Source organism: Nicotiana attenuata, unplaced genomic scaffold, assembly GCF_001879085.1.
Source record: "Nicotiana attenuata strain UT unplaced genomic scaffold, NIATTr2, whole genome shotgun sequence".
NCBI classification, from domain to species: Eukaryota; Viridiplantae; Streptophyta; class Magnoliopsida; order Solanales; family Solanaceae; genus Nicotiana; species Nicotiana attenuata.
Window position 1 is genome coordinate 123,836 of NW_017671208.1, and position 7,994 is coordinate 131,829.

Consider the following 7,994-nt stretch of genomic DNA (forward strand, 5'->3'; position numbering starts at 1 on the left):
ACTTCAAAGGTAGCTGGGATGATCATCTACCGCTTATTGAGTTTGCATATAATAATAGTTACCATTCCAGTATTCAAATGGCTCCATACGAAGCTCTTTATGGACGGAAGTGTAGGTCGCCTATAGGGTGGTTCGATGTTGGAGAATCTGAATTACATGGGCCAGACCTGGTTCAGCAGGCCATAGAAAAAGTAAAGCTTATCCGGGATCGACTATTGACAGCTCAGAGTCGTCAGAAGTCATATTCTGATGTGCGGCGACGAGATTTAGAGTTCGTGGTTGATGACTGGGTATTCTTAAAGGTATCACCTATGAAGGGTGTGATGAGGTTTGGCAAGAAAGGCAAACTTGGCCCACGGTATATTGGGCCTTATAGGATCATTCGGAAAGTGGGCCAAGTAGCTTATGAGTTAGAATTGCCCTCGGAGTTGGAGTCTGTCCATCCGGTTTTTCACGTATCTATGTTACGGAAGTACATTGGCGATCCTACCCGAGTGGTGCCCACGGATGATGTACAGATTACAGAGGACTTGTCATATGAGGAAATTCCGGTTGCCATTTTAGACCGACAAACCCGCAAGCTGCGGAATAAGGAGGTAGCCTCCGTGAAAGTACTTTGGAGGAACAACATTGTGGAAGAAATAACTTGGGAGGCCGAGGAAAACATGAAGTCTAGATATCCCTACCTATTTCCTCCTCCAGATAAGGGTCCGAATGAGACGTCATAATCATAAGGTACGTGTATAAATTCTTGTGTTGGTTATTGTTGTTGGTCATGTTAGACCATTGTCGTTATTAATAATTATGGTCCGGTGTGGCGTTGGATTATTAAGCTTCTACAGGGAGAGTCGGTAGTAGTGTTGTTACAAAGGCGACCCTACCAAAGTTATATGGATCACGGGGAGTTGAACATTCGAGGACGAATGTTTCTAAGGGGGAAGGATGTTACATCTCGCGTTTTCGGACGTTAAAATTTCGTTTCAGTTAACCGACGTAGACTCGGGGATGAGATCATCTTGATGTTAACGTACTTACGCTACATATAACAAGCGATAAATAAGTGTTATGAAGGATAAAGGGGTACACAGATTAAAGAAAACGAGTTTCGTTGAAAGTGGCCAATTTGGAATAAAATACGGGTCGAGCGATAATACCCGATAATTATGAACTAGTACCATGCAAGGTACCATATGACCACGGTAGTATAATATATGGAGTATTTTAAAAATAAATAGAATTTTAAGTAATTTGTGATAATTGATTAATTACCGGGTAACAGTAGGGCTGTGCACGGATCGGATCAGATCGGATTTAGCATATTTCGGATTCGGATTTCGGATTTCGGATTCTGAAAAGGGCAATCCGAATCCGATCCGAATTAACATTGGATCGGATCGGATTTTAAACTTTGGATCGGATAATTTTACGGATTGTCGGATCGGATTGTCACTCATTGGAGTACTTGTTTGAAGTACATAAACAGATGCTGGCAATCACTTTCCAACAAGATGAATGACATGTCAAATGCTGGCAACACTAACAAATAAAAAGAGGTTTCATCCTTTTGAATCAGAAAGGTTAGTCAACAATGTTCAATTTACACACACAGGGAAGATTAGTGTATAAATTATAAAAGGAAAAGAATCAGAAAGGGCTAATCCTCCAATAATTTTAAAAACCAACCACAAAGATACTAATTTTTTAACAAAAGGACCATAAATACATAAGACAGAGCATAACAGAATACAGAGTATGCAATCCTTCAATCTTGCTTTTATCACTTTTGGACAGTCTCCCTCAAGGCAAACATCGTCTACTGATGAATGATTTCACAACATACAAATGAGGAAAGGTAATGTCATATACAATATCGCAGACAAATCTCATCAGGCTGTTGGAACTGACAACTGATTGAATCAAAATAAAAAAAATTGAGACAATAAACACCATTCATCTCCAAACAAAACCACAATCTGAAATATTACATCTGAATTACTGAAGAATAAAGAGTGAAGACGAGAGGCAGAAGCTTGGTCTTCACTGGACTGAACTATGAAGACAGGCGGAAGAGAGGAAATATGTGAGAGTGAGAGAGAACATCGATATAACCTAGGGGTTGTCTGATAAATGAATAAGCTTACTTAACCCTAAAATCTTAGGGTAGTATTTATATATAGGCCCATATAATTTCAGATTTCGGATCGGATCGGACTAAAATCATGCCAATCCGAAAATCCAAAATTTTATAAATAAAATCCGTATCCAATCCGAAAATCTGAAATTCGAAATCATAAAATCCGAAATAGAGTGGATCGGATCGGATCGGATCGGATTTCAGATATCCAATCCAAATACACAGCCCTAAGTAACAGAACATTACCCAGTTAACTAATAAGTGAATAAAAAATTAATAAATTAACCCCCCAAACGTGGCAAGAAGCCACAAACCTAGAAAATGACTAAGTAGTCATAATTCTAGGTGGCTACCTATGAATAACATAATCATGACTTAAGGATTAAGTCTTAGAAAGACTTGTAAAAATCTTATCCATTCTGTCTTTAGCTTCAATTCACGTCTTTGGCTTGAAACCAAGAACCGTGGAAACAGAAAACATTTCATCCAAAATTCTTGCCAAAATTTCGATTGAAATTTCAAAGAGCAACCACAATTTCGTTTCCGAATTTCAAACTCCAACTCATTTCATATTAAAGGCTTGCAACAGAACGTTGGCCCCCTTCTCTGTCATTAATCCATGAGACTTGGTGTCACTCCCTTGTAAAATATTCAAAACAACAATTTGTCTTTGGTTTAAAACCAAAGACTTTGAGGCAGAAGCAAGTAATTTCATTCAAGTGTCAAAGAATCCAAGGCAACAAATTTCGTTCATAAGATTTAAAGAAGCAGAAGCTTCATTTCGTGCAAACAATTCAAGGAACAGGTATATTAAGGCCCTCCCTTCTTTCTTTTGGCATGATCCAAATTATACTGAAGAAATGAGCAAACACACAGTTTCCATAAATTACTCTATTCGTAAAAATAGTAGGGGTGTCTATATTCTTAATTCCCATGAGAATTATTATTATCTTCTGTTCATGGGTCTCAGAATAATACGCAGTTGGAAAAGTTTATCTGGAAGGAATATTGAGATTATTACGTATTTTTCATGCATTTTACTCATTTATACATGTGCATTTGATGATAGGCTATAATTGCATATTTTAGTCGCTTATCACACTCTAATTTACTGCACTTTAGTTGAGTTTGCGCTTTAATCGCTGGTGTTTTGCACTAATTGTGTGTTTTATGCCTTGTAGGTGTGATTCCGAGCTATATAGATGTTATGGAATGAATTTAAGTGATTTGAAGCTTTAAAGTCTGAGAAAAAGCTCAAGGAATTAAGTCGGGATCGTGTTCGGGGGTCAAATTTGATAGTTGAGAACAAACAAAGACTCGATGGAGGCATATTGCGCACTGTCTAGTAAAATAGACATAACTTTTTGCTCAGAACTCCATTTGGGCTCCACAATTTATGGTTGGAAAGCTAACTCAAAGGACTACAACTTTCATGTTTTACGTTTGTCCAAATTTCAAACGGAACAGGGTGAAAAATCGCAGTTACGGTAGGACCACGACAGAAAACCGCGGCAGAACATTACCAAAGATTCAGAGGACCATTCTGGCCACGGTCCTGGCGTAACCACGGGGGGACCGCGGCAGGAAACGTAAATTTCAGGGACCAAAGTGCAAAACACGAGATTTTAAGCCCTAAACCCTATATTAAACGTAGGAGGCCGGCCAAGAACGAAAAAGAATGATTTTTGGAAGTGAAAAACATCAGAAGGAAGGGCAAGAGGCAAGGAGGATCATTGGGCATCAATCTTTAATCCTCTTCTTTGTTCTTTTACCTTTGAATATGAATTCTTTTGTGATTTTTATTATTTTCATGAGTAGCTAACTTTTCTAATTTAAGGTTTTGGTGAAACCCGTTGGGGATGAATTGGTTGTTATAATTAATATAGATTTAAATTAGTTTAATCTCTATTTGTTCAACTATATTTTAATTGTGGTTAATTGAAAGGATCCTCAATTACCCGTTCCTATTTATTATGTATCTGCTTGAGAGAGAGTGCATATTTAGGTAGTTGTTTGAACAACATCACTCCCGGAGTATAGGCGAGAGTCATAACCGAGGGTTTAGAGGTTGGATTAGAGATAACGATACCTCGGGTGCGATCTAAGTGAACTGTAATGCGAATCTAGCTAGCGTAGATTGAGAGAGTGCGTCTAGCAAATTATCATAATTGCTTGAGAGAGATTTATGATAGCTGGAGAGTTCATGATTGATAGAGGCAACTAAGTCAATGCTATAAGAAACATACAACTAAGGAAATCAACAACGGGGGAAAATCATTACCCTAGACCTTTATTCCAATTGTTTACAATTCAAGCATAGTTATTTTTAGCTGTTTATTTATTTTCAATCTTGTCTTCTTAGTGATATTAAACAGATACAACTAAGCCTTAGTTCTCTGTGGGATTCGACTCCGGACTTATAGACCGGATTATATTTGCAGCGACCGCTTATCCTTTTTAGGACTAGAGTTGGGCGTGATCAAATTTTGGCGTCGTTGCCGGAGAACTAACGGTGTAGTTGTAGCTGTATATATTGCTAGGGTTCAAGTTTGAACTTTTAGTTTGTTTTATTTTTTTTTGTATTTCTTTTATAACTGTTGATTTGAGAAACATGGCATCTTGGAATTATGGGAATTTAGGTGTAGATAATTCTACTATTGATCTCCATACATATTGTAAAGGAAACCACCCGTGGCAAAATTTTCAAAACGTTCCTGAGAGCGAGTTATGTGCACCAACTCAATCTTATTTGTGGAATGTGTGGAATGTGTGTGGTGGTAAAAATGGTCACCTTCATGGTTGTGCTTATATTTCTTATTTTCCTCCAACCCCTTACTATGATGGTTCTATCTTTTCTTGTGAAGTTAATAGGAACAAAGAACCTAGGAATGCGGACTTGAAGGAGATCGAGGATATGCTAAAATGCCTTCTGGAACAAAACAATGAGAAACAATTGCACATAGAAAGGCAAGAGGCAACTATTCGCAAGTTTGAGGCTCAATTGAGTCAAGTGGTTGGAGCTTTTAATGCTCAACAAGCCAATATTGAGGATAGTAGCCAAGAAGAGCATGAATTTGAGGTGTTAATTGGGGAGGTCAGAGTAGAACATCAACAACCTAGCCAACCACAATTTGAGGATGTCAATGTTGAAGAAGTGAGACTAGAGCCAGCCAAGGACTTTGAGGATATAAATTTTGTTGACTCTAGTATCACTGATGTTGAGGATGTTGAGAGTCCTGAAGTTCATGTGTTTGAGCGCATTGGTCCACACTCCAAGCATTTTCCACATTATGTTTGGATGATGATATGGAAATAGAGTCATCTGAACCAATCGAAGAGTCAAGGAATGAGGAACAAGGTGCATATATTCTGGAATTCTTCTTGCCAGAAAGTCAGGATTACATACCTCATACAAAGGCCAAGGAATGCAGAATACTACATTATTTCCTTGGTCCAGTTAGATTCGTTCCACCTCCCCATGACCATAATCATAAGCTTGAATCAAAATTGGTGGTTCAATTCATAAGCTCGAGGTGGAGGCAAAGTGATTCGCGTCGTGCCGCGACGTTAAATCAAGCGCTTGTTGGGAGGCAACCCAACTTTATTGCTTTCTTTTATTTTTTTTATTTTTTGTAATTGTATTATTTTTGTAGTGTCAACTTTTATTTTTAGGAGAATGGAAAGCAAAGGTATTGGAAGGATGCAACAGCAAACCAAATGGTTGGAACTAAGTGAGAGGTACCCGCACGAAGGACCAAGCTGGGGAGAAGTCTGAGTACCCCATGAGCTGTAGTGCTTCGGCCTTTGGCCTACCAGGGAGTCTCTTTTACCCTTTTTATTAGTTATGGTGTGCATTGGGGACAATGCATAATTTTAAGTGTGGGGTGATGAGATTGTTTGGGTGACTTTTCATGCTACTTTAGTTGTATTAGTTTAATTAAATAGTATTTTTTTTTAAAAGATTGGACTTTTCCCGACGATGGATCTATTAGACAATTTTCTTGAGGGATTTAAGTCTAAAGAAAAAAAACAAAAAGATTTTCTTTGTAGGCAGTGTAATAATTCCCCCTTGGTTTTTCTTTGTGCCGCGGTTCTTTTCCAAGGGTTTTATTTGAACCGGGTGTAGTTAATTTTTTTTTTTGGAGTACGAGCCATTGTGTTGTGTTTTGAATTGAAGCAATATCTCTTGACTTTGTTATGCCTTGAGAATAGTGAGTACTTTGGTTGTGACGTTTAGGCTCAGTTTTTGACTCTTGTATAAGTACCTTAAATTGTATGATTTTAAATTCGCTTAACTGCTTTGACTAGAGTATTTTGATGAATCCAATCCTGAGTGAGTTATGTGCCATGTGTGTGTGAGGTTTGGTGCTATTCTGTGCATTGCATTTGATGCCTAGAACTTGCCCCGTGTGTTTGCAAAGCGAAATAGTAGTTTTATTCAGTCTAGGAAGTGATATAGGCATTTCTTTGTTGAGCCAGATATGTATATTTTACCTGCCTAATGGTTATGTATCGTAGTTAACCCATTTGAGCCTCTAATACTATTTCTTTGGCAACCACATTACAAGTCTTACCAATTTGTTTGAATTAACCATCTATTTGAACCTTTTCACCTCTCATGAGCACTTGAATTGTTATGAACTTTGTAAAAGTTAAAGTGTGGGGTGGTTGGTTTGGCTTTTGAGTGGAACTAATTGAATAAGGAGAAAGGTGCACTATTTTGAAAAAGGAAGAGCCACTTGAATTGAAAAAAATATATAGTTGGATTATTGTGAAAAAAAAAATTCCTTGATAAGTGGTGGCTCTTGACGTAAGTGTGCTTAATGAAGAATGGGGTAATTTACATTGATGTGAAGGTGGAATTTTGGTTTGACATAAGTATGGGGTTTAAATGTTAAAATGTATGTATGAAAGTGCTTAGGGAGGTGTAGTCACTCTTATATCTAAATATATCCTACCCGTCCCGTAGCCTACATTACAACCAAATAAAGTCCTCTTTGATCCTAGATTGAATGAGCTCGATTAGTGGAGTAGTACACTATGGGCAAGCTTATGGTGCATCTTTTGTGGCATATGAATGTTATTTCTGAGAGTGAGTGAATTCTTCCTATCTTGAGTTCCTAAGTGTTCTTAAATTTTATTGTGTGGAACTACTCTCTTGTGTTGTGTGAGGGCACTTGATTCATGAAGGAAAGGTAATGTCAGTGACCTCTATGTTAGAGTAAGTAGGTGAGTTGTGAATAATGCGTGGTACTTGTGAGTCAAATCTTGAGGTGAAGATGTTACACTTTTGTGCTTAGTCTATTTTAAATACTCTTGGTGTGATGAGTTAGGAGAATTGTATAAAAAGGTCGTGTCCATAAAAAAAAGTGTAGAGTGTGGGATGTTGATGATAGGATATAATTGCATATTTTAGTCGCTTATTACACTCTAATTTACTGCACTTTAGTTGAGTTTGCGCTTTAATCGCTAGTGTTTTGCACTAATTGTGTGTTTTATGCCTTGTAGGTGTGATTCCGAGCTATATAGATGTTATGGAATGAATTTAAGTGATTTGAAGCTTTGAAGTCTGAGTAAAAGCTCAAGGAATTAAGCCGGGATCGTGTTCGGGGATCAAATTTGATAGTTGAGAACAAACGAAGACTCGATGAGGCATATTGCGCACTGTCTAGTAAAATAGACAAAACTTTTTGCTCAGAACTCCATTTGGGATCCACAATATATGGTTGGAAAGCTAACTCAAGGGGCTACAACTCTTATGTTTTACGTTTTTCCAAATTCCAAACGGAACAGGGTAAAAACCGCGGTTACGGTAGGACCGCGGCAGAACACCGCGGCAGAACATTACCAAAGATTCAGG